The sequence below is a fragment of the Triturus cristatus genome, chromosome 8 (assembly GCF_964204655.1).
Source record: "Triturus cristatus chromosome 8, aTriCri1.1, whole genome shotgun sequence".
NCBI lineage: Eukaryota > Metazoa > Chordata > Amphibia > Caudata > Salamandridae > Triturus > Triturus cristatus.
Window position 1 is genome coordinate 1,486,029,673 of NC_140591.1, and position 26,469 is coordinate 1,486,056,141.

Genomic DNA, 26,469 nt, shown 5'->3' on the forward strand with positions numbered 1-26,469 from the left:
TGCTTTTTCAGCATCCCAAAAAATTGTGGCGGCATTGATGTCTGGTTTAGTATGTTGGATTGCTCCAAATACTGTACTCAGATTGTGCATAAGCGTGTGTCCTGGTATAAAACCAACCTGAGGTCTGTAAGAGGAGCAGTGCTGCGGGGGTTTCCCTGGCTTCAAAATGACAACCAGGAGCGCCTCTCGCATTGTAGGGAGCATGGAGCCTCCCTCAGCCATCTCCTCGGAGAGTGTTAGTAAGTGCGGGGTAAGAAGTTCTTTAAATTCCTTGTAGAACCCCACCGTAAGTCCATCCTTCCCCGGGTCGCATTGTAGACAGGGCGGCATGAATCGCCCACTCGTCAAGTGGACGATTCAGGTATTCTCTGTGGGCGTCCAATAGCCAGGGCAGTTTAATATACTCCAGGTATTCTAGCATGTCAGAGGGTGCAGTGTTAGACTTAGCTTTGTAAAGGTCAGCATAGTATAGCTGGAAGCACTCTGCCACAATATCAGTGTCAAAACCAAAGGAAATGATGGACGGAGTGTTGAACATTGCAAGCACTCACCCCCAGTCAACTGATCTGGGTTTAATCCACCACTGTTTTTTAGCCCACTCTGCCACCCCAGTTGAGACATGGCTATATGCAAATCAGTCTGACCCTGTGCCTCATGGGAACAGTCCAGCCCGAACTGCCAAGCCATGTCTTCCCTGGACCGGAAACTAGGGGGCAGATTTATGTTTCCTGGCGCATCCTTGCAAATCAGCAGGGATGCACCAGGAAAGATGCGTCACGCAAGTTTACCCTTGCGCCACCACAGATGCGCCACATTTACAATGCAGCACATCGTGGCGCAAGGATAAACAGATGTGTGACGCATCTGATGGCATAAGGGCGGTGCATTGCTAGAGTCGTGTCTCAAGCACAACGCAACTCCAGCAATGCTCAGGGGCTGCCCATACCGAACATGCTGCATCATGCCTTACGCCTGCTTCAAGCAGGCGCAGGGTTTTGACACAGCAGCGTCGGAAAAGTGACTCAGTGAAATCTTGTAGATTTTACAGCGTCACTTTTCCGAGGCTTTTCCCGACGGAACGCCCACCCTGCATACATTAAACCTGACGCAGGTTTAATGTAGCGCAGGGCTATAAAACGTGACGCATCTCCCTAGATGTGTCACGTTGTAAATAAGGCGCAACATGGCGCATGGTTTACGCCGCCGCTGCATCACAGAAGTGATGCAACGGCGGCGTAAATGTCTCGCAAGGGGCTTGTAAATCTGCCCCAAGCTTCCTAGGACCGGTTTCTGGCATTTCAGCCGTCTTCAGCCAGGCTTGTTTGAATCCAGTGGCAAAGTGAGCAAGGGGCTCATGCCTGAGCATACCCTGCTAACTTATGGCGAACAAAGCAAAACCAAAGGAAATGATGGGCGGAGTGTTAAACATTGCAAGCACTCACCCCCAGACAACTGATCTGGGTTTAATCCACCACCGTTCTTTAGCCCACTCTGCCACCCCAATTCAGACATGGCCATATGCAAATCAGTCTGACCCTGTGCCTCATGGGAACAGTCCAGCCCGAACTGCCAAGCAATGTCATCCCTGGACCGGAAACAAGCTTCCTAGGACCGGTTTCTGGCATTCCAGCCATCTTCAGCCAGACTTGTTTGAATCCAGTGGCAAAGTGAGCAAGGGACTCATGTCTGAGCATACCCTGCCAACTTATGGCGAACAAAGCAAAACCAAAGGAAATGATGGACAGAGTGTTGAACATTGCAAGCACTCACCCCCAGTCAACTGATCTGGGTTTAATCCACCACCGTTCTTTAGCCCACTCTGCCACCCCAGTTCAGACATGGCCATATGCAAATCAGTCTGACCCTGTGCCTCATGGGAACAGTCCAGCCCGAACTGCCAAGCCATGTCTTCCCTGGACCGGAAACAAGCTTCCTAGGACCGGTTTCTGGCATTTCAGCCGTCTTCTGCCAGGCTTGCTTGAATCCAGTGGCAAAGTGAGCAAGGGACTCATGTCTGAGCATACCCTGCCAACTTATGGCGAACAAAGCAAATCCAAAGGAAATGATGAACGGAGTGTTGAACATTGCAAGCACTCAACCCCCAGTCAACTGATCTGGGTTTAATCCACCACCGTTCTTTAGCCAACTCTGCCACCCCAGTTCAGGCATGGCCATATGCAAATCAGTCTGACCCTGTGCCTCATGGGAACAGTCCAGCCTGAACTGCCAAGCCATGCTTTCCCTGGACCGGAAACAAGCTTCCTAGTACCGGTTTCTGGCATTTCAGCCTTCTTCAGCCAGGCTTGCTTGAATCCAGTGGCAAAGTGAGCAAGGAATTCATGTCTGAGCATACCCTGCCAACTTATGGCGAACAAAGCAAAACTAAAGGAAATGATGGACGGATTGTTGAACATTGCAAGCACTCACCCCCAGTCAACTGATCTGGGTTTAATCCACCACCGTTCTTTAGCCCACTCTGCCACCCCAGTTCAGACATAGCCATATTCAAATCAGTCTGACCCTGTGCCTCATGGGAACAGTCCAGCCAGAACTGCCAAGCCATGTCTTCACTGGACCGGAAACAAGCTTCCTAGGACCGGTTTCTGGCATTTCAGCCGTCTTCAGCCAGGCTTGCTTGAATCCAGTGGCAAAGTGAGCAAGGGACTCACACCTGAGCCTACTCTGCTAACTTATGGTGAACAAAGCGGTACAAAAGGGGGTGGTGATGGACGGAGCATCAGAACCAAACACTCACACTCACATGGTCTGTGAAGGTGTGTGAGGGGCCGTCCAGATTCACCCTCAATTTGGCCGGGTACAGCATGGTGTAGGTGATATTGTGATCACAGAGTTGCCGTTTGAGGTGGTTGAATTGGCATCGCGTTTCTTGTACTTTCGCCGTAAAGTCTAGGTAAAGCGAGATCACTGAACCCTCATATCGGAGATCCCCCAGTTCTCTGGGGCGTCGTAGGGCAGAGTCCGATCCCGATAATTTGGCTATCACTGGGCGTGATTGGGCACCCAGAGGTGGACGCGGGCCCAACGAGCGGTGGGCTCTTTCAATCGCAAATATGTCTGAGAAAGTTTCGCGGCCCAGCAAGGTGATAAGTAGCTTTTCTATAAATTGTTCCGCGTTGCCCATGGGGGTGGTCTCTGAAAGGCCCGTTATGCGACTATTGCTTCGGCGGGAGCGGGCTTCCAAGTCTTCGGCTTTATCTTGCAGGGAGGTGAGGGTCTTAACCATTTGCCTCTGTACCAAATCCGTCTCAGACTGGGCCTCTTCAACCTTCGTGATCCTGCGTTCTGTCATATCGATTCGTTCTGTTTGCTTGTCTAAGCGTTCTGACATCCTGTCCATACGATATACCAGGGAGTTTATCTTCCCATCCATCGCCGACAGGCTTTTCTGTATGGTTGCAAACATTTGTTTGAGCTCACTCAATTCCTCCACCGAGTTGTCCTCTCTGGAGTCTGCCTTTCCTTAGTTTCGGTTCGCTTGGCGTTGAACAGGAGCTTTGTCTGCGTTTTGTCCACCCTGCCCATTCACCAACTAAAAGAATAATGAGCACAATAATTTAGAGACAATATCACACAGTAGCCGACATATAGCACTGCAGTGTGTGATCCCATATCGGTGAGTTCTGTCATGGCTGTTGTGACCAGTCTGTGGAGGCAGGTGGCGCGGAAGGCCCCCGAGCCTCAGTTTCAATGTAAGTAGTGTATAAGCTCCAGAAGTTCTTTGGAAAGTTCTGAGGGGGGGAGTAGTTTGCTATATGCTTCTGTTTGTGTATTGCAATATATCATGTCCCTAGTCCATTGAGACAGGGGGGGCCTCGGGACCAGTGCATTGCTATGACGCGTTTTGTGACCAGTAGGGCCATATCTGCTAAGCATGGGATGGGTTTCTGCAATCTTTTGAAATAGCCAAGGAGGGCCAGCAGTGGATCAGGGTTGATTACTTCTTGCATAACTGCACTTAATTCAGTAAGGACTTGTAGCCAAAAATTAGCAATAGTGGGACAAAGTCATGCTAGATGTAAAAAGTCGGGCTCGCTCCCCCACATCTTTCGCAAATTGGTCGTGTCACCTAACCCAAATCTGTGCAACCGGACAGGTGTATAGTAAATTTGGTTAAGAAATGTAAACTGTATAAGGCGATGAAATGCCCTTGGTAGCTTCACAGCAATATTTCCACATGCTGTCATCTATATTGAGCTCCAGGTCAGCCTCAACTCCTGTGTCCTCCAGTATATATGTGAAACCAGTCTCTTTGGGGAATCTGTGCATCGGAAAGTGGAGAAAGAAAGTACCTGCGGGGGTTCCAGTAACTCATCCCCAAGAGAATCCCGCAGTGAGCTTCTAGTTTTAAAATAGTGGAATGTGGTTAGGGGAGATGGTGGCGGTTCAGTCAACAACAGGTCATTCCATTCCTTACCTGCCCTGTCACTAAAGAAATCGTCCAATCCCAGGGAGTGTAGTGCCGCTGTCATTTCTGGTGATGTGAGAATCGGGAGCCACTCACAACAAGCAATGGGAGTAATGGGGTAGTACAATATGGAGAGTGCTTGTCGGTTAAGGAGTTTATGCCAGGCGTGTGTGGTGGCATTAATCCAATCAAGGGTCCCTGTGGTTCGGAGAGGCATATGGAACAATGCAGTCGCTTAATGAGCAGGAGCCAGCGTAAGTCGCTCTATGTGTAGATGAGGAGGGGCGTCTGTTGATGCAGCCAGTAGTATGTGTGCTAGGCTTGGGCAGCTCTGTAATAGAGGTCAAGGTCTGGGGCTCCCAGCCCCCCCATGGAGTACGGGAGGACGAGGTGCTCCCAACTCGTACGTGGCTGTTTGTCGGCCCAGGCCAATTTAATTTGTAGCATTCTAAGATGTTTGAAGAAGTGTGCCGGTAGGACCATTGGAATGTTGAGAAACAGGAAAAGAAATCTGTGAAGGACCACCATTTTCATGATAGATACTCTGCCTAATAGGGAGAGGGGGAGACAAATCCATCTCGTCACATCTTCTTCAAGTTTAGTAATGGCGCGGCCATAATTTTCTCTGAACACAAGCTCAGAATCTGTATGTATTTGAATACCCAGATAGCGCACCGGGTCAATAGACCACTTTAAGGGAAAGTCTAAGTCTGCAGGGAGCGTCGTCGGGGTAAGAGGGAATATAACAGATTTCACCCAGTTAATTTTCAATCCTGAAACCTCGCCGAATCTCACTATTTCACGTAGAACTGGGGACACATTTTGGGCTGGGTCTCGAACATATAGGAGGGTATTATCTGCATAAGATGAAATAATGAGGTTGTACCCAGGAAATCGGATTCCCCTCTGGCTATGGTATTCTCGCAGTACGCAAGCTAGTGGTTTCGCCACCATGGCACATAGGAGCGGGGAGAGCGGACAGTCTTGTCGAATACCTCTGGATATCACCATGGGGGCAATGACCACCTCCCCACCCGCACTTGGGCCATGTGGGCCATGTATAAAGTGTTGACTAGGCTCAGGAAACCACATCCTAGCCCGATTCGGTCAACGGTCAACAACATGAAATTCCACTCAACCGAGTCAAATGCTTTTTCAGCATCCCAAAAAATTGCGGCGGCATTGATGCCTGGTTTAGTATGTTGGATTGCTCCAAATACTGTACGCAGATTGTGCATAAGCGTGTGCCCTGGTATAAAACCAACCTGTGGTCGGTAAGAGGAGCAGTGCTGCGGGGGTGTCCCTGGCTTCAAAATGACAACCAGGAGCGTCTCTCGCATTGTAGGGAGCATGGAGCCTCCCTCAGCCATCTCCTCGGAGAGTGTTAGTAAGTGCGGGGTAAGAAGTTCTTTAAATTCCTTGTAGAACCCCACCGTAAGTGGAGGAGTGTGGCTCAATGGTTAGAGCGGCAGACCCTGAAGCAGAGTTCTGGCCAGGGACCAGGGTTCGATTCCCGCCTCGGCGGGGCTCGGGCTCAATTTCCTCGGACCTGTCTATTCTCGCCTCGGTGCCTATTCTAATCACGGGCCCCACGCTGCAACTCTGGGCAATAGCTTGCTTAGCCTCCAAACCGGCCCCAACATCGCTAAGGATGCCTGGCTTCACCCTGGGGGTGCCCAGGAGTGGACACTTCACAGGGAAAGCCAGGAGGGGTTCCACAGCGGTATGAGTATCAGCGCCAAGAAACCGCATAGGCGACACCGCGAGGTGGCCGTCTGGTGACAGTGCGCTCTATAAGTACCTTGACATTTACATTTCAAGTCCATCCTTTCCCGGGTCGCATTGTAGACAGGGCGGCATGTATCTCCCACTCCTCAAGTGGACAATTCAGGTATTCTCTCTGGGTGTCCAATAGCCAGGGCAGTTTAATATACTCCAGGTATTCTAGCATGTCAGAGGGTGCAGTGTGAGACTTAGCTTTGTAAAGGTCAGCATAGTATAGCTGGAAGCACTCTGCCACAATATCAGTGTCGGCAATCTTTTTGCCCTCATCTGTAGTTAATTTTATGGGGTGAATAGCCGCTCGGCGCCCCTTCATGCGATTCGCCAGGGCCGTGCCAGGTCGTTCCCCCTCTCAGTATGTCCTTGCTGCTACATATTTACCCAGTAGCTTGACCTCCTTTTCTGCCTCGGAGTGGTATTCCTCCAGTGTAGCTTTAAGGGTGTCCAGTAGTTTCTTGCATTTCTCTTTCTAGACTAGCCAGGGTTTGAACCCAAGTTGGTAGCAAAAAAGGTTTCCATTGCCTTCAACATTTCCACCCTAAAGGTCTCATCTAATAATGCATAAGGGGGAAAGCAAAGCACCAGGTGAATGGGGGGGCACTTGGCAGGGGTAGCTAATATTAGTAGCACAAGAGAATGGTCAGAATAAGTACGTGGAAAGACCTCACATTCTTGAATGTTACATCTGAGTGATCCCATCAGGAACCAGTAGTCAATCCTGGTATGGAGATTATGGGGCGCAGAATATTGCGTATAGCCTCCCGCCACCAGCGAGTGGGAGCACCAGGCATCTACCATGTTCAGCTCAGTTAGGGCGTCCATGATAGCCTCAGCTGTCAGGGATCGGCGTCGTGGTGGTCCACTAGAGCGATCTAAGTCAGGATTGAGCACATAATTAAACTTGCCCCCCATAACTGTGGTATATCAGGCAGTTGTCGAGCCAGGGTCAGAAGGTCATGAAAAAACTGCGGACAGTCATAATAAGGCCTTACACATTGAGAATTATGTATTCCGCACCTCTCCCCCTGCATCTGGACACCACATATCTACCATTAACATCTGTGTGTAGCTCTTCTAGGGTGAGTCGGGCTGTGGGATTAATCCATGTGAGGTCCCCTCGTGCATGTGTAGTGAAGCCGCGGCATGGAATGTGCCACGGATCTTGCCTTGGGTCTGGGGGAGACTTGCTATGGGGAGGTGCGTGGCCTGCAAAACTGCTATGTCAATATTATGCCTAGTGATGTACGACATGACTTTCCTGATTTTACGCTGATCGTTGAGTCCCCTGCCATTCCAGGACAGGAGCCTTAGCCTATCCTCCGCGCCCTATAGTAGTGAAAAGCGAGCAATGCAGCTATAGCGTCCCCGCTGCCCTCTGGTGATCTTACCGGTTACAGGGTAATGTCGTTGTGTATCCCCTAATGTGTGTGACTCATACCATTGTAACATAATGATTCAAAAAATCAAAAGCAAAATAAAGAAGCAAAAAGTCACAACAATCCCTTCCACCCCACGCCATCCCAAACTGAGTACAGTCAAATCTCTCCCCCCTTCCCCTACCCTTAAGAAAGTATGGCAACTAGCCATGTAGTGTGTAACACGCAGGGGCGGATGTTACCTAAGCACTACGAGTAACCATCAGCATAAATCCACATTGTAATAAACGTAGTAAGGCAATCAGACTTTAAAAATATCCAACTGAGATAGCGAGTATCAGTAGGGCTCAATGCAACTATCTATGTTCAAATAACCTAAAACAACGCCACAGGAGTTAAGTCAAAAGTGTAACAAGGATCAGAATAGTCTAGTAATAAGGCATAACCAGTCCCCCAAGAAGCACACAGAGCACGAATAATTGCGGAACGTCCAGGTGGTTACTTCAAGTTTTAAAAGAGTGGGACCTTCACAGCTCGAAATGTTTAGTCATTGTCCTCAAGGGAACCCTCTTGTGATCCGCCTGCCATTGCAGTTGAATTCTCCTGCACTGCATAGCGCTCCGACTTCCCGAGTAGGTCTTTGAGTGCCTTTTTGCAGCGTTTTCATGTCTGTGAAGATGTGTGAGGAGCCGTCCAGATTCACCCTCAATTTGGCCGGGTACAGCATGGTGTAGGTGATATTGTGATCACAGAGTTGCCGTTTGAGGTGGATGAAATGGCATCGCGTTTCTTGTACTTTCGCCGTAAAGTCTAGGTAAAGCGAGATCGCTGAACCCTCATAACGGAGTTCCCCCAGTTCTCTGGTGCGTCGTAGGGCAGAGTCTGATCCCGATAATTTGGCTATCACTGGGCGCGGTTGGGCACCCGGAGGTGGACGGAAATATGTCTGAGAAAGTTTCGCGGCCCAGCAAGGTGATAAGTAGCTTTTCTATAAATTGTTCCGCGTTGCCCATGGGGGTGGTCTCTGAAAGGCCCGTTATGCGACTATTGCTTCGGCGGGAGCGGGCTTCCAAGTCTTCTGCTTTATCTTGCAGGGAGGTGAGGGTCTTAACCATTTGCCTCTGTACCAAATCCATCTCAGACTGGGCCTCTTTGACCTTCGTGATCCTGCGTTCTGTCATATCGATTTGTTCTGTTTGCTTGTCTAAGCGTTCTGACATCCTGTCCATACGATATACCAGGGAGTTTATCTTCCCATCCATCGCCGACAGGCTTTTCTGTATGGTTGCAAACATTTGTTTGAGCTCAGTTGATTCCTCCACCGAGTTGTCCTCTCTGGTGTCTGCGTTTCTTTAGTTTTGGTTCGCTTGGCATTGAACACGAGCTTTGTCTGCGTTTTGTCCACCCTGCCCATGGTGTTGGCCTTATACCAGAAAAGGGTGAGACTGTCTACCTAGTCTGCGGCAGGTGCGCGAGGCAGCTTTGCACTATTGACGTCCGCGTTCTCCAAGCACGCGGTTAGAGCCGAAGTAGAGGGCCCCCTAATATCCAAAGAGAAGGATCAGGTCCTGCACCCTGAGGTGACTCGCAGGGCGACGAGAGGCAGCAGAGAGTGCGCGGTCAGACCGCTCTCGTGGGGAACCAGGAAGTCATCCAGCTCAGTGTTCCCCTATAAAGTAGCCCATGTACAAAAGGTGAGACGCAGGGGTCTTTATATAGGCTGGAAAGTACACCGCTGTAAGGGGGGGCCCAGTGCGTGGGGGGACCGGGGTGTTGCTGGACCCCTCGCCTCCAAGAAAAAGGTACACGTATATGTCCAGGGCCAGCTCACCTTTATAGTGCATCGCAGGGAGTCCAGGGAAGCCAGCTGACAAGACCGCCGGAACAGGATCATTGCTGGCATGCAGTCCCAATATCCCTCTCTGTAGTGTTGTAGACATTGCCTCAGCTTCACAGGCCAAAACAGGGCACCCCTCTCCTACAATGGGTGTCACATTCCTAGTGGTGGGCTGCGTTTCTACAGCAGTCCAGGAAGACTGTTTCTAAGGGAAGAGCAGTGTAATTCGTTATTTTCGATCCTCTGTTTAAATGCACTTAGTAAATAAAAGAGGGAAATTAATTTGCAAAACCTTTTTTCTCTTCTCTGTTGGTTCTTTTATGCTTCTATTCCTCTTGAATTTAATTATGCAAGCAAGATATATTTGAACAAAAGTCATTATTTTTCTTTAAAAAAAGTGACATTTGTTTTTTTTTCTTGAGGTCACGCACTTGTATAAGTATATGCACTTTTCTTTGTATCGCTAGTAAATGTGCCTGAACTTGGTTCGCCCATAGTCAATCATAGGGGCAGGAGCCTGGGTGCTATACACAACCCTTCCACCTGCTTCTTCTTCTTCTCCCCTGACAGCTTCCCTAGTTTTTCCCCTCACCAGCTAGGTGCTGTATTAGGCTACCTGCACCATTTTTTCCAATTTTCAACCAACTTATTTAGACTACCTATGGGAGTGAGACTCTCTAGAAGCCCACCAGTACAGGGGTTCGCCCTTCTGCATACTCAAGTCCTTGGACGAACAAATAGAGATTGGTACGGAAGCTGCAATATCAATGAGATAGTTTATTATCACTCATGAGTGGGACTACATCGACACAGAGCCCTCAGGCAATGTATGAGGCAGTACATGGAGTACAGAAACCATGGGTCTTTTATGCCCAGTTTGTAGCTGAGTAAGCATGAGAGGTCAAAAAGAGGCGGTACAAGGATACACACGAATAGCTATTCACATATAAGGGTACATACAAATCTCTTAGACAACAGAGTGGGAGGAGTTTACATAGTTTAGGACTGACATCAGTTAAATAGCCTGACAGTTACATTTAAGACAGATGCATTCTAGCAGCTACAGGCCTTTCTGAGCATGCACAGTGCTCGGGCTCAGTGCTGAAGGAGTTAACTATAGATGATGACTCAGGTGAAATAGAGAAGCAGGCAACAGTGAAGAGACAAGAAGCACATGGCCAGCACATTGCTAACTAAAATGGCTGCCACAAGCAAAATGTCTTCATCTCATGCTAACAGCGATTTCTGTTGATTCCCAGATACCTTCCCTGGTCCTCCAATTGGGTGACTGGGTGAAGGATGGGTTAGACATCTCTAGGGTCATTACTAAAAGCAAGCTTGCTAGCTTTCTACTAACAAAGGCCTTTTTTTAGAGCTGTTTTGTTAAAAAACTGGCTACTTCTTGTGTACCTGAAATTCTGGTTGCTCTCTTAGGTAGCTCAACCAAGCATAAGCTTGGAAACCTGCAAAGGGGTGATGGAGGTTTCAGGAAACAGCAATCTAAATGGAAAATAAAAAGGTGTGCCCAAGAAGCCTAGTCAGTTGTAGTAACTGGTTAGTCATCACTTCTTCTACAGCAGAGAAGAAGTGATGAAAGTGTTCCTTAGCCTGACATCTATCTCTGATTGTATCTGTCATCAGCAAGTGCACCTGCACACCTCCTAAGCCTCGCCTTATGAGTGCCAATTATCCTTCGAGTGCAAGGCTGTCAGCCTCACAACCATAGACATGATATTGAGGTGAGTTACCTCCTGTATATTCAGAAGGATCCTTGTTTCTGTAGAACATAAACTCATTTTACAAAAGTTTCTTAGAGGACATCCCAAGCTCCACCGACCAGCACATCAGCGAAGGTCAGGCTAACCTAGTAAACCAGGAATTCTCTGAAACATTTCATGAGTCTACCTCTAGAAATGTAAGTAACTAATATTCATTTTTGATCAATTTATATGGCAATTGTGGTGGAATTTTACCTTTTACCTCATATTTTTAAAATAAATTCTCACTAGGAAAATCTTCACTAATCCTGTCTTGGGATTTTCAGGTTGTGCTCGCTCACTGTACATGCTAGCAGTGGAATTTTCAGGATTTGGTCCAGTGCCCCACCACATTTTTAAAGTTTAACAGCCGATAGTGCTGTGGAGCCCTGATATGCTTGGGCGCAGAGTCTTTCCGCAGTGGGGGATTGGGCAGTCGCAGGGATTTGGCTCAGCAGGCAGGCCCTGTACCCAACTCCATTCCAAGCACACCAAAGGACATACACGGTGTTGAATTGGGAGCTCCTGTGGGGTGGAGGGGTTGGACAGGGGGCCTATTTGCAGTCAGGCCCTGTATCCACGCTTACAATGCCACGGCGGAAGGACTTGTGAGACAGGGAGTTTGGGTGCCTGTGGCGGGGGTTGTACAGTGATGGGCATTTAACTTTACAATAAAAAGAAAGTAGAAATTCAATGAAAAACTGAGGGGTAGATTTACTTGCATTTCACGTAATGGTGGGTAGCAAGCAAAGTTGCTTTGATGTGTTGTGTGAAAGGGAGACAGCAGAAATGTGTCATATCTAGTAAGCACTGTCATAACAAAACTTGAGGGGGCCACCCTGCAAGGTACGTGACCCATTAAGGAGCTCTTTGGGCAGAGTACTGTGCTGAAGGGGCCCTGGCGTAACACAGGCCCCACCCCCCTGCACCGCAGGGGCTGCGGGGGCTTGTGTAACACCACTGCTAGTAAGATATGACACATTTCTCCTGTCTCTTAGCTCTGGTGCACCGTGTGCTGCCTATGCCAATGCAGTCAACATTTCACCAATCCTTAAAGACATTTTCCTCTTTCTATGCACGCTGCAGGATACAGCACGCATATAAAGAGGAAGAAATGAGGAAAAATAAATATATTTCCCCTCATTACTCACGGTTTAGGAAGACATAGCATTTTAACACATTCCCATGTTTATTAGCTTCAGTAAATCTGGGAATGTGGCAAAATTCATGCATGAGAATGCCTATGCTCCACCCTTGGAACACACCTCTAAAGCAAAGTAATGCAAAGCAGCGTTATGCTCCGCCTTGCATTACTTTTTCGGAAAAATCCCACACAATCAAATCTGCATGGCTTTGTAAAACACAAATAACATTTTGTGTCATGACTGGCCAAAAAAGTGGCACATCCACAAAGCAAAATGATAGTAAATCTGCCCCCAAAGGTTCAAGTAACTTATAGTTATGAATTGAAATATTTTACTTTACATTAAAAAAAATCTTTGAAATGCACTGACAAAAACAAAGGTTAAAGGGATGTTATAGTTAAAACAAAACATTTAAAACTAACAAAACCACTGATATTCACTGTTATAGTTATCTCAAGTAACTATTACTTGTGCCTTAAAGTAACTTTAATTCTACATTGTTGTGCGTGCTAGGCTCCACACTGCTTTTGCAGTGTGCGTTGCACACTATAATACTGGCCTAGCAGCTGTCTTTTCCTCAGTTCGACTGCTGATGTGTGGTGAGATCTGAATATCAATGCAGATTAAGGGTTAGCAGAGGCGGCATCAGCACCAATCAACAGCACGATGCAAATGTTGTTGTGCTTCAAACCCACCACCCAAATGTTTATGTGTCTGTGCCAGACAAGTGCTTGGTTTTTGGTGTTGTTTGCCCCATCATAGTGAGCTGGCTTCTTGATGATGTTAAGCATAGATGTCTGATCGACTTTTTGTAGGGAGTTGCAGACAAGTTTTGCTCTAGTATTTTCTTGTAGCAATTCATGGATTTGTGACCATGAGATGGCGGGGAGCTTGCACATACATACGTTCTCGGATACCCTCTGACTTTGGGCAAATTTGGTTTAGTCACTCTATCGTCACTCCTCAGAAACTTCTTGATTGTACCCTCAAGGAGTGGCGCAAAACTCATCCCGGCACAAAGTGGACTTCTCCGGCTTGTCCCACCTCAGCTCCTTCATGTACTCATTCTTTCAGAGCAGTATCTCACTTGTGCAAGGGCATCACATGTGACCTTACTAAACCCTCAGAATTGTTGACTCTGGGGCAATATAAGAAAAATGCTAGATTACCAGAAGTTGAGTTCAATAGTAATATGGAGGTTATGATAAAGTTGTCTAAAGTTAAATCCTCTTAGTTGTTCTCCGATTTGTTTACCATGGATGCAGTAGCATGCTTGGCATGCCTAGTTGTGGAATGTAAAGCAGTTAGACTCGTTTGACTCCATCTTTTTTACCACTAAGTCAGTTTTGACGGTGAAGTCAGGATCCTCACTGGCCAAGCTGATTCGGTGGTTTGACTCGGCTTGTTCCTAGGCTCACTCTAATATTATGCGAGCACTAAAATCTAGCCTGCTCATTCCATCTGAGGTACAGGCTTGTAAGTGCCTTTACAAGGAATCTATTCAGACAAAGAAAATCATGATTAGGGAAGAAGTGTGGGATTCTCTGGTGAAGGTAAGCTCATTTAGAGATAGTGGCGCTTTCTGGAACATCATCAATTCTCCTTTTTATGTCTCACACCTAGCGTTGCAGAGTGCTGCGCTGCTCGCGCAGCAAGAGACCTCTTGAGGGGGGTTTGAAAATGTACCTAGGGATCGCACACGCTCGTGCGTTTGCTTTTCCTTTTGGCCCAGGCCCGCACCACTCGCGGGCATGTTTGTTTTGAAAGAGCGATCGCTTTCGATTTCGCGATCGCTTTCACTGCCACTTTCACTGTTTTCTCACTCTATTCCACAACTGGCGTCTGAGATCGTCCCTGCGGAACTTAGGTAATGTTTGTCCTGAAGTGTGTGAGTGAGTTGTTGTAACTGACAATACGGGCCCCTGACCGAGTAACCTGATGCACGGGTCACAGTGTGCCTGATGCGAATTCAAGTGGCCTCTAGTTATGTATTGTGTATGGAATGGTCCAAATAGCCTAAATATACTGCCTCCAATCATTACTGTTTGTTGACGTAGCATATGTTTGTTGTTCCCCCTATAAGTACGCTGCGCGTTGTTCTTTTATAGCGCTGCCTCTCTGTAAAGGATTCCGGCGCTGCCTCCAGGTTGATTGGTACCAGAAACCACCACTATTGTGAATGTTCTCATATTACTTCCGGCCTTATGTATCTTAACTAATGGGAGTGAGTACGTACTATGGACTGCGGTTAGACCAGGCCACGGTAGTCTGTGGTCTCGTCCTTGATTGTGCAGGATGGACCACACCGCAGTCAGGGAAGAGCTCGATAAATATTGCAAGGTGTTTCCTCTAAAGCAGGAGAATCCAGGCATTGTTTCTACTGCACATTACATGAGTAATGCCTTATCAACATAACACTGGTATTAATATCAGAAATATACATGTTTTACTAGTGATATGTGAATAAAGATTCGCTGAGCCCCCCTACCAACACTGAACATTGTTTTAACCCCATCATCCACATTTTGGCGACGAGTCCCAGCTATTTGTTTTGAACTCCTCTGCAAGAGGCCTACAAGATTATAGATGTTAAAAATTCGGCTTTTCTTTGTGATGTGGAGAGTAAGTTACTACCCGTCTTAAAGCACTCCGTGGCCATTTATTTATTTAATACAGCCTCAGTAATGCTTGCATACAGAGAACACCCCTCCCACCTCCCAAACAGCATCGAGCTGCGATCTCATGCCCATTTATTTATTTATTTACTTTCTTAATACGGCGCAAGTATGCTTGCCTACAGAGAACACTCCTCCCACCTCCCAAACAGCATCGAGCTGCGATCCCCGGGGCCTTTCATTTATTTATTCACTTACTTAATACAGCGCATGCCTTTCATTTATTTATTTAGTATGGCACTCAAATGCTTTTTGCCCCCTTGTTTTTCCTCGTCTGTGCCCCAGCACTTTCAGATGCAGATTTGCTCCCAGTCCCTAAAGCAGCAATAGCAAAGTTTTGTGACTTTTCTCCACCCTCCCCCCGTCTGTCCTTTTTTTAACACCAGCCCTCTCAGGCTCTTCTGCCTCCTCCTCCCACTCCTACGTTCCTACAGCCCTACTGCACCCTGGGCTAAAGCTCTTCAGGAAGTTTCACGATTTCAGCAGCAACTTGGACTCCTCTAACTTCAGAAATCTAATGTAGTAAGTACATAACACATTTCACAAGACTGACTGGTAAGGCTGGAAGCCGCGGACATTCTTAAGTGAAAATTAGTGACCATCACGCTTGACTTTACATGTATCAGCGTTGGATTCTTGCCAGCTGGTTTGAGTGCGTTAAGGTAACCCTGTTGTTCCTTCTTTCATTTCACGTGCTTTATAGTTATCCCTCTATGAACGCACACAAATGTATGTGTGCATCCCATCCTAGTGCTGAAGTCTGCCTGCGCGCATGTCTATAGGGTGCGCAGGAAGGCCACAAGGCACTCGGTCAGATGCCCTTTGCTTCTTTTCTCAGCTGCCTCCTCTTCCCCCACTGCTTGTTAATTAAGCCTCTGTCTGTATCGATCTCTCACACAGTCTCCCATTTAAATAATTAAAATATTTATTTATTTTGCAAGCTAATTGGGTAAACTGTCCAATAAATATGAGAAGCACGTGAAACTGTGAATGGTAAACAAATATTTCTCCAAAAAAGTGCAAAGCCAAGCAGATCGGGAGACAAAGTACCTTATTTTACATTAATATCACTGCCCCCCCCCCCAACCCCTTCCCCGAGCTTACAAAAACAGACTGATTTTAGGGGTGGGGGTTCATTGCCGCATGTCAAATAGATTAGCCAACAAAATAGCTTTGATATCTGGGAGGCGGGGTGTTCTAACACAGAAGAGTTCATGAGAAATGTGAAATGCAGCGCCATTTTTTCGAATTTGAGTTCATGCAGAAATACATTTTTTTGACCTGTTTAAGAGTCTTTGGTTTCAACAACGGCATTAGAGAGACATTGGGGCAGTGCTTGAGATGCTTGTCCGGGCGGTGTCTTGGAAACCACCCATGTGGACTAAAGGTCAAGGCATATGTTTGGCTTTAGCCTGTGCCCCATTCAAATTTTCCAAACCCACACCATACATTTGGACCAAATTGTAATGCCTTCTTAGTACTACTTGTTGTACCCTTAACAAGGCATATTGTGTAAACAAACCATTTTTCTTAGGGGCCTGCCACACCAGGACTGCCATGACCCAGTTACCAAGTACCAAGGCTACCCAGTCTTCATGCCAACTCATGCACTTTCCTCTGCCATTCTGTACTTCTGCTTGCTTTAGCTCACTCTTGCAGGTTCCTTTTCCTATCCACTTTCTGCTTTTGTCACTGTTTTCCTATCTTTATCCTATATTTATTTTTCTCCTCTTTCCTGCTTTTTCTGCATCTCTTTCTTGTTCTGAATCAAAGTGAGAAGAAGAAAAGTGTGTCCATATGCAACCACTGGCACTATTTAAGCACTGCCTCCTGAAAACCTACATTAGTTATATTTTCCATGTATACCGTTTTGAAAAGTTTCTCAAAATATGAACTGAAAGCAGGTGTGACTGCCGAATTTGAGATGAGTGGGGAGTAAATACCACTAACACCAGCCCTGTGTTGTTGTGAGCGAAGCCTCCCTAGTGTATTGGTGGGGTGTTCCCTGCCCAAGACAAATGCTTTAAAAGGCAAAACATTGGGTCCTATTCACAAAGGCATTTTCATTTGTAAATGTATGTTTATGGCCAACAATGTGTAATTCACTTTTGCCCCAAATTCACCCAAAATTCTTGGCAATCATAAATGGTATTAATGTGGCAATTTGCCCTACCACAAGTCAGAAAATCCACAGTGGTAAATCACATGGGATGTGAAGTGGTTGTTACAAGTGTGGTTTGTTCTTTCAATCAACAACCACAAATGTATGTTTGAGGGCATGCATGAAGTACGATCCAATCGCACACAGAAATGGTTGAAGTGTTACCATGGCCAGGTGCTGGACTAACTCTCATTCTATAGTGCGACCAAGTAACCAGGAATGGAATAACTTTCACATTTGCTCGTAGTGTCGAGGAAGAGCTTTTGCCGGGGGGGAAATGTTTTAATCCTAGAGGGAAAGAAAGAAATGTAAAAAAAACTACTAATTTGCACAGTTGATTACATTCCCTATGTACTAGAATCCACAATAAAGATTTCTGCACAGGAAGAATAGGGGTCCAAAGGAAATGCAACATGACATTCCTGGAAACTTCTTCTGGGGCAGATTTGCCCATACACTTCTGGGAATGTTTGTGAATTGGAAAAAAAGTACTAGCATTTTAAGCTGGAGATGCTATTCTCCTTCTATTTTTTTACATTTGTTTAAATGTATCCGGCCCAGTGCCTTTTACAGTCAGGAGTTATAGATTTATTGTGGGCCAAACATTCATCTATTGCGAGTTCTGAAGGGGAACTGGTCCTGTATTCCAAGATTTCAGTTCGGCCACCATACCAAAGTGCATTCTTTCTTAGTAGCGACAAAAGACATGTCCACCTATCAGAACAAGCATTTGCAATTCAAAAGGTCTTTCATTACTGAAAGTTTGAGCTATTGCTGTTGCAAATAATAATGTTTGTTAGATTTTTTTAGATCAAAAAATATCCCAGCAGTAACATCAGTCATAAAAGAAAATACACAAAGCAAGAAAAGGGTGCTGTACCACAGGCTGTGACTAGGTGTCCCACTGGAGTTCTACAGGGAGCTCAATTAGCCACATGAAGTACTGCATCCTTAATGCAATTATAAAAAGAAATATTGCAGCTCAGCATACATTTTCATTTGTTTTTCTTGTATTACTTATGCTACTGCTATAATATAATTTGACAAAAACAAAAAAACTAACAAGCATTAACATTTGCAACAGCAATAGCTCAAACTTTCACTAATGCGAAACCTATTGCATTGCAAATGCTTGTTCTATGATCTATCTGCCTCTAAGGCTAGTGTAACAATTTTGCTCACTTGCTGGTTGAAACATTCTACTTCTGCTTATTAGTCATCCACATCTCTTCCCCCCTTGCTAGGGTTAATTATGCATAGGGCTCCCTGATTTCCGTTTTTACCGATTTTTACAGATAAATACAGACAGAAAACATTTATTTTTGTATCTGTATTTATTTTGAAATGTGGATAAAAACGGAAATTGTGTTGTTATTTGAGTACTTTTGATTTCTGTCTCCCATAACTGCCAAGAAAAAACAGCTGTGTGGGTTGATACGAAAGGAGGTTAAAATAGAAAGGAATTTTAGTAAAGAGGCTTTAACCGGCTTAATATACAGAAGGCTGATACTGTAATTTGCATGTTTTCATATAAGTGCATTGATTTAACTTCAGCAGGTGTTCCTAGCCCTGAAACCTGTCAGGCATTCAATTATGTGTGCACATTTATCGGTTAAATTAATGTGGAAATATACTAATTTCAGCTTCATTTTTTCACAAAGACCAAAATAAATATGGATATATACAGATAAAATTAGCAAAAAATACATATGGATACATACAGACGGAAATGTCAAAAAAAAAAACACCATAGAACCGGGAGCCCTAATTATGAAGTATCCATGACCCACACTTTTCAATTGATTGCCCCAATCAAGGTTGCGCAAGTCATTTTGGAAATCCAGGAGAGTCCTAGTGATGAAGCCCCAGCCCCGATGGCGTGGCGATGGACATGTATAAGAACAACCCAGACCCATGCTCCACTATCCTCAGAGAAGCAATCAAGGGCTCTACCTGTCATCAAGGTCAGAATCTGTACGCATTCCGATTTTTAAGATGGATGATCCCGATAATCGCACTTTTGGATCCCATAGGTAGAATTATTGGGAGAATTCTGCTGTCTAGATTAGAGGAGTGGGTTGAACATGAGCATATCCTTGTGATGCTCAAAACGGTTTTACAAGGCCTAGGTACAGCTGACCAGTCTATGAATTTATACTTACTCATTGCCAAATATACTACTGTGAAAAAAAGGTTCAACACATATGGCATTTATGGGCTTGTCAAGCGCATTTGATTGTGTCAACCGGTCACAACTCTGGTTTTTTAAGGTAGCTGCACATGGATGCATCGGTCAGGGTCCCTTTCGGACCAAAAATAAAATTCATCAACCCTATAAAAATCAACAGTGGTGTTAGGCAAGGCTGCATATTAATACCGCTGTATATGAATGGCTTGGAGTTCTTCTGTTTAACTAAGGGCCAGGATACACCACAGGTGGGAGGGTCATCTGATAGCGGTATTATTATAAGTGGATGAAGCAGTGGCCTCCAGAGACTACTCAGCGCTTTTGTTGACCTTATGGGAAATTGCAATCTGCAGACAACTATAACAAAACGGCAAACGATGATTTGTGGGTGGAAAGGCACGAAAATCGATTGCACAACATTGGTGATTACCTTTGTGGAAGCGTGCACACCTACACTTACTTAGGGATACCTTTTGATTGACTTTTAAACACTTATACACTTCAAGGTTACAACTATTTAATAGAGCAGTAGAAGCTGCTTTCAGGTTCGTTTCTAATCCATGTGCCAAGCTAGTCAGGGAATTGATCACAGTTTACAAAAATAAATGTATCTTCGAGGCAAAAGATGGTGCAGGACTTTGAGGTATTGTGACATGAATATCCTCCAGAAGGTCAAAGCTTGTTTTATGTGTGGGCTTCTCATGATCGCACAAAATTGCTCCACTTTTATTTGCCACAGTGAATCACGGATTAAGGGGCATATCAACAAGGCGGCGATTAAAAATGATCGCCGCCTTAGCGCCAGTTTCCGGCGATAAAGCGGCGATAATTTTATCGCCCTATCAACAAGGCGACGCTAACCCCTGTTAGCGTTACTTTTCCGGCGATAGCGACAGGAATTTTATCGCCTTTCAAGCCAGCAATCATTATGGCTATTTGTTGTTGATATGCCCCACAGTACCGTGATGATCTAATTAAATTAAGCCCCCTGCTTTTACGTGTCTCTGGGCAAAATAAGAGCGGTGACACCAACCTGGCAAATTCTTAGAGAGAGTTTGGCCCCAGATCATTCGTTCCCAGGCTTATTTTACATCAATAAGGCCTGTTCCCAGATGGGGGTTAGAGATGTATTTGATAATCCAGACTCTATTAATGAATCTACTAAAAACCTCCTTAATGGCTCGTTTTTAAATCTCATGAGAATCGCAGATCCCTGAGTGCATGTCAGAAAACTACTGTGAGAACAAACATGATGATCTCAACTTCCGGTGTGATGGAGGGATAATAACAATTGGTAAATAATCCACAACATAGATTCCATCTAATCAGCTTTAGGTTTAACAAAGTGCATTTTTTTAGTTGCATGTGTGGGTCGTGGTTTGTGGCACTTCATCGTTGCCCCTATGACAGCTGGTTATCACAGAGTACCTCACATATCAAGTTTTATACTGTGTCTAGTAATTTAAATGTGTTGCCCGCATTAAACACTTTGGGGCAGATTTATGTTCCCTGGCGCATCCCTGCAAATCAGCATGGATGCGCCAGGGAAGATGCGTCACGCAAGTTTGCCCTTGCGCCACCGCAGATGCGCCACATTTACAATGCGGTGCATCCTGGCGCAAGGACAAGCAGATGCGTGACGCATGTGCCGGCATAAGGTTGGCACAGTGCTGAAGTTGTGTCGCAAGCGCAACGCAACCCCAGCACTGTTCCAACCTGCCCTATCTGTAACGTGGTGCGTCAAGCCTTACGCCTGCTTCAAGCAGGCGCAGGGTTTTGACACATCAGCGTTGGAAAAGTGACTCAGTCAAATCTTATAGATTTCACTGAGCCACTTTTCAGGGGCATTCCTGCGACGGAACGCCCCCCCCCTGCGTAGAAACGCTCACATGAAACCTGACGCAGGTTTCATGTGGCGCAGGGCTTTACACCGTGACGCATCTCCATAGATGCGTTACGAGGTAAATAGGGCGCAACATGGCGCAGGGTTTACGCCGCCGCTGCGTCAAAAAAAAGTGACGCAACGGCGGCGTAAAAGGGGCGCAAATCCGATATAAATCTGCCCCACCGGGGCTTGTTTAGAAAGCCCCTTGCGCCATCTGTCCGTCACTTCTCCCATGTAAAAAAATACCCAAAAGCGGTGCAAGGCGCTTGTGAATAAGCCCTCTTAGACCTAAGGTGCTGTCGATTTGCTCTTTTGCAAATTCAGCAGCTTTCTTCTGATGTGTAATGGTAATACATTTTATTCCGAATGCCCGTAGAATAATATTACATTATTGATGCCTGTGATTAAATACAGGTGTTGTTGATTATATTTATGGTTCTTCTAATGGAAATAGTATGTATTTTATTTTAGCACATTTTAATGAGTGATTGTGTAACTATTGAATGTATACTTTTGTACGTTCATGGCTTGTTAAGCCGAACAAAGTATGTATTGCTTGAATGATTGATTGATTGATTGATTGATTGATTGACCCTCCTAATCAGCTGGTCTGCTTCCCTTCTCAGTAGTGTTCAGTCATCGACTTCTAGCAGTTCAAAGCAACATTACTCAAGATTTTACACCTGAGCTTTGCAGAGAAGTTGGTGGTGGATGCTCCAACCATAGGATTCAAAGACCCTCTGGATCCCACTAGTGTGGTGACTCTATTTGCAGAGTAAAACCAAAGGGGGTGATGGACGGAGTGTTGAACATTGCAAGCACTCACCCCCAGTCAACTGATCTGGGTTTAATCCATCATCATTCTTTAGCCCACTCTGCCACCCCAGTTCAAACATGGCCATATGCAAAACAGTCTGACCCTGTGCCTCCTCATGGGAACAGTCCAGCCCAAACTGCCAAGCCATGCCTTCCCTGGACCGGAAACAAGCTTCCTAGGTCCGGTTTCTGGCATTTCAGCCATCTTCAGCCAGGCTTGCTTGAATCCAGTGGCAAAGTAAGCAAGGGACTCACATCTGAGCATACCCTGCCAACTTATGGCTAACAAAGCGAAAACAAAGGGGATGATGGACGGAGTGTTGAACATTGCAAGCACTCACCCCCAGTCAACTGATCTGGGTTTAATCCATCATCATTCTTTAGCCCACTCTGCCACCCCAGTTCAGACATGGCCATATGCAAATCAGTCTGACCCTGTGCCTCAAGGGAACAGTCCAGCCCAAACTGCCAAGCCCCGTTTTCCCTGGACCGGAAACAAGCTTCCTAGGACCGGTTTCTGGCATTTCAGCCGTCTTCAGCCAGGCTTGCTTGAATCCAGTGGCAAAGTGAGCAAGGGACTAACGTCTGAGCAGACCCTGCCAACTTATGGCGAACAAAGCAAAACCAAAGGGGATGATGGACGGAGTGTTGAACATTGCAAGCACTCACCCCCAGTCAACTGATCTGGGTTTAATCCATCCTCATTCTTTAGCTCACTCTGCCACCCCACTTCAGACATGGCCATATCTTCCTAGGACCGGTTTCTGGCATTTCAGCCGTCTTCAGCCAGGCTTGCTTGAATCCAGTGGCAAAGTGAGCAAGGGACTCACGTCTGAGCATACCCTGCCAACTTATGGCGAACAAAGCAAAACCAAAGGGGATGATGGACAGAGTGTTGAACATTGGAAGCTTGTTTCCGGTCCAGGGAAGGCATGGCTTGGCAGTTCGGGCTGGACTGTTCCCATGAGGCACAGGGTCAGACTGATTTGCATATGGCCATGTCTGAACTGGGGTGGCAGAGTGGGCTAAAGAATGATGATGATGGATTAAACCCAGATTAGTTGACTGGTGAGTGCTTGCAATGTTCAACACTCCGTCTATCATCCCCTTTGGTTTTGCTTTGTTCGCCATAAGTTGGCAGGGTATGCTCAGATGTGAGTCCCTTGCTCATTTTACCACTGGATTCAAGCAAGCCTGGCTGAAGACTGCTGAAATGCCAGAAACTGGTCCTAGGAAGCTTGTTTCCGGTACAAGGAAGGCATGGCTTGGCAGTTCGGGCTGGACTGTTCCCATGAGGCACAGGATCAGACTGATTTGCATATGGCCATGTCTGAACTGGGGTGGCAGAGTGGACTAAAGAATGATGATGGATTAAACCCAGATAAATTGACTGGGGGGTGAGTGCTTGCAATGTTCATCACTCCGTCCATCATCTCCTTTGGTTTTGACTCTAGTTGCAGAACAGAAATCTTGGCAATCTGAATGAAAGTTTCTGCCCCTTCTTTATAATCAAATGGTAGAGAAAAGTTGCCTATCCAAGCTGCTCAGTTTTGTAAACCGTTCTGGGCAGTTCTACGCTTTTGTTATTTCCACACAGACTGGTCTAGCAATGGTCTTTGTCAAGAGGTTGAAAAGGGAGGTGGAGTATAGCTGGGAGCGTCCTTCGGGAAGAACCTCAAACCAAGGGCATAAGAGATATGCAGACTCTTGTGGGTTAACTACCTGTTAACCGGTTGGGGGATAACCTTTCCAAAGAACAAAAAGCCGGGAACGGACAAGGGGAAACTCTTTAGTTTCAATGGGACCCACTGCCTCACTCTTTAATCGGGCCCTCTAGATAGCTCCTCTGTATATCTGAAAGAATTCTCAAATTCCAAAAGGGCTCTCTTGGCTCTCCTTCTGACCCTCCAACTTTGGCACCACTTGCATATGTCTATACAGATGATCACATTCAGCACACACACACCATGCATGTCTTCCACCTACGCCGGTGAGTTCACTCATGGGATATCCGTGCCCCACTTGGATGAGAGAAGGACCCAATCATAAGAGACTAACAGACAATTTAAGAACACAGCAGGGGATGATATGCCATTCTCCCTAGCAAAGAAATATTGTATACTGATCTGACTACAGACTGCCGAATTTTCGCTGTGCTACAAAACTTAACAGAGCAAACTTCTTCAATTGAGAAGTTGCTGGGGACTGGAAATTTAATTACACTATCCAAAAAGCACCAGAGTTCACTTACCTATATCTCTTGATGATTATTCACCTTAAACAAAAGCTACAGAACGACGATCGATTTGACATATACGTATCAATTGTATTCTATAATTCTTGAATCTTTGGAAACACCATTCAGAGGTCAATTGTTACATTTATGATAGTCCTGAAGATGGTCTCATGGACAACTGCATAGAGACTGAAACGTCGACATTCACACTCTCTTCTGGAAAATAATGTACAATGAGAAGAAGTGTTTACAATAGAGACATTGAAGGATTATACAATTGTATTTATTTTCCTCTTGTTACATTGTTTGTATAACTGTGTAGTACCCTTGATAAGTTTCAAAAGATAAAACCTTTTTCTATATATACTCGTGTTTTGAATATTTATTGTTTTGTGATTGGTTCATTGGTTCTTATGTCCTCACAAGGAACAAAAATATTTCTTTGCTAGGGAGAATGGCATATCATCCCCTGTTGTGTTCTTAAATTGTCTGTTAGTTAAAATACATTTGAATAATATCTCTCTGGCGAGTTTATCAATAATTCTTGCAGTTAAAAATATATATCAAAAGCAATAGAACAGAGTATTCCAAATAAATCCCGTGAAGGTGCCTTTTACCCATTCATTTGATTTGCCAAGCCCTCAAGGGTAGATTGGGTTTCCCATTATATTCAATTCCTAGCAGGCAAAGGCTAAAAAGGCTGTCATACAACTAGAATCACTTCCCTGCCACCGCTGTCAGTTCTATACGGTCCGATGAGATGACAGTAGTCACTTGTTTCAAAAGGAGGGTGGAATGCTATGATCTCCTGACCACAAAGTATAGCTCTGTGTCTCATTCCATATCACAGGAAGTAGCTAATGCAGATGCATGATAGTCATGTGTGCTGAGATTGGTGTCAAAAACACTACAGCTTGCAATTGAGTACTCAAGGTAGGGATGCATGCTCTCCGGAGTCATGTAGAGAACCTTTTTTCATCCCAACAAAGGGTTGTCCTAAAGGTAGTGCAGTGCCCTCTCTACAGCCGGGAGAACTGTCACCCCCTTCCTGTCAGTGACGCAAGGGGATTGAGAGTTCTATTAACACCCACCTCTAAGTGAGGCCAAAAAAGTTTTTAAATATTAAAAATAATAACAAAGCACTTTTATCCCTAGCTCTTGACAAATAAAAGTTTTGTATCCACATTATATTACTCACTCTATTTGAGTATTCTATTAATTTACTATGGAAAGATGAAAGCTGAGTTGAAACAGAACTGCCAAATAACACATATTGGCTTTATGAAAATGTATAAGAATGTTTACAATGCTATGATCTAACATGTATTGGGCACCGGGAAAACAAGTGCTATTTTCTCATACTTACAAGATGGCCACTATTTGGTGTTATGCAGCTTCATTATGCAGCTCGACAGGCATGCTGTAAGTTTAGAAAACAACGTTTTAATACTTTGAAGATGACGGTGACATTGCAAGGTGCAATATGGTGATGCATAATGTGGTAAGTCATCCAATAATGATCAGGGAGCTGAATCAACAAAAAAATAAAACATTCAGTTATAAGCAAGCAGCTAACCCTGATGTAAAGACATAAGCCCCAACTCCATTTTCTGTATTTTTGCAAAATCATCAACATGTCTGCCTTTGACACAGGTGTTGTATATCATTATCTTTCCAACATCTAGATAAGTGTCAAGTCATTTAGAAAGATGATCAAAAAACACCTGAGTCATCAATCTGGAACAAGTGCCTTGTTATCGCAATTTCAAGGTGAAAGAACAATAGTCAAAATAGTGTAGTCTGAATCAGTGTGCTTTTACTTTATATGGTTAAAGTAATGTGGCCTAATCTAGCATCTTGGTGCTCATTGGTTATTTCAAACTGTGATGTTGCAAACTCCATCTTAGATAAGAAACAATATTAAAAGACTGCCATTTGACCTGGAGAGGCCCTTCATCCCAGATCATCGTGACCAAGATGCTACAAGACCAGAAGACCATCCTGCCTGCCACAGATGCTGCTACTGAATCACACTTTCTACTGAAAGCTGATACCAAGCCGAGACCTGTATTCTGCTATAAACAAGGTATGCACCATTATCTCTAAGAATATTTAGCTGCAACTTATTCTACTTTTCATGCTCTCCTTACACAGCGCTTAGAAGTGAGTTAGAAATGTTCATTTT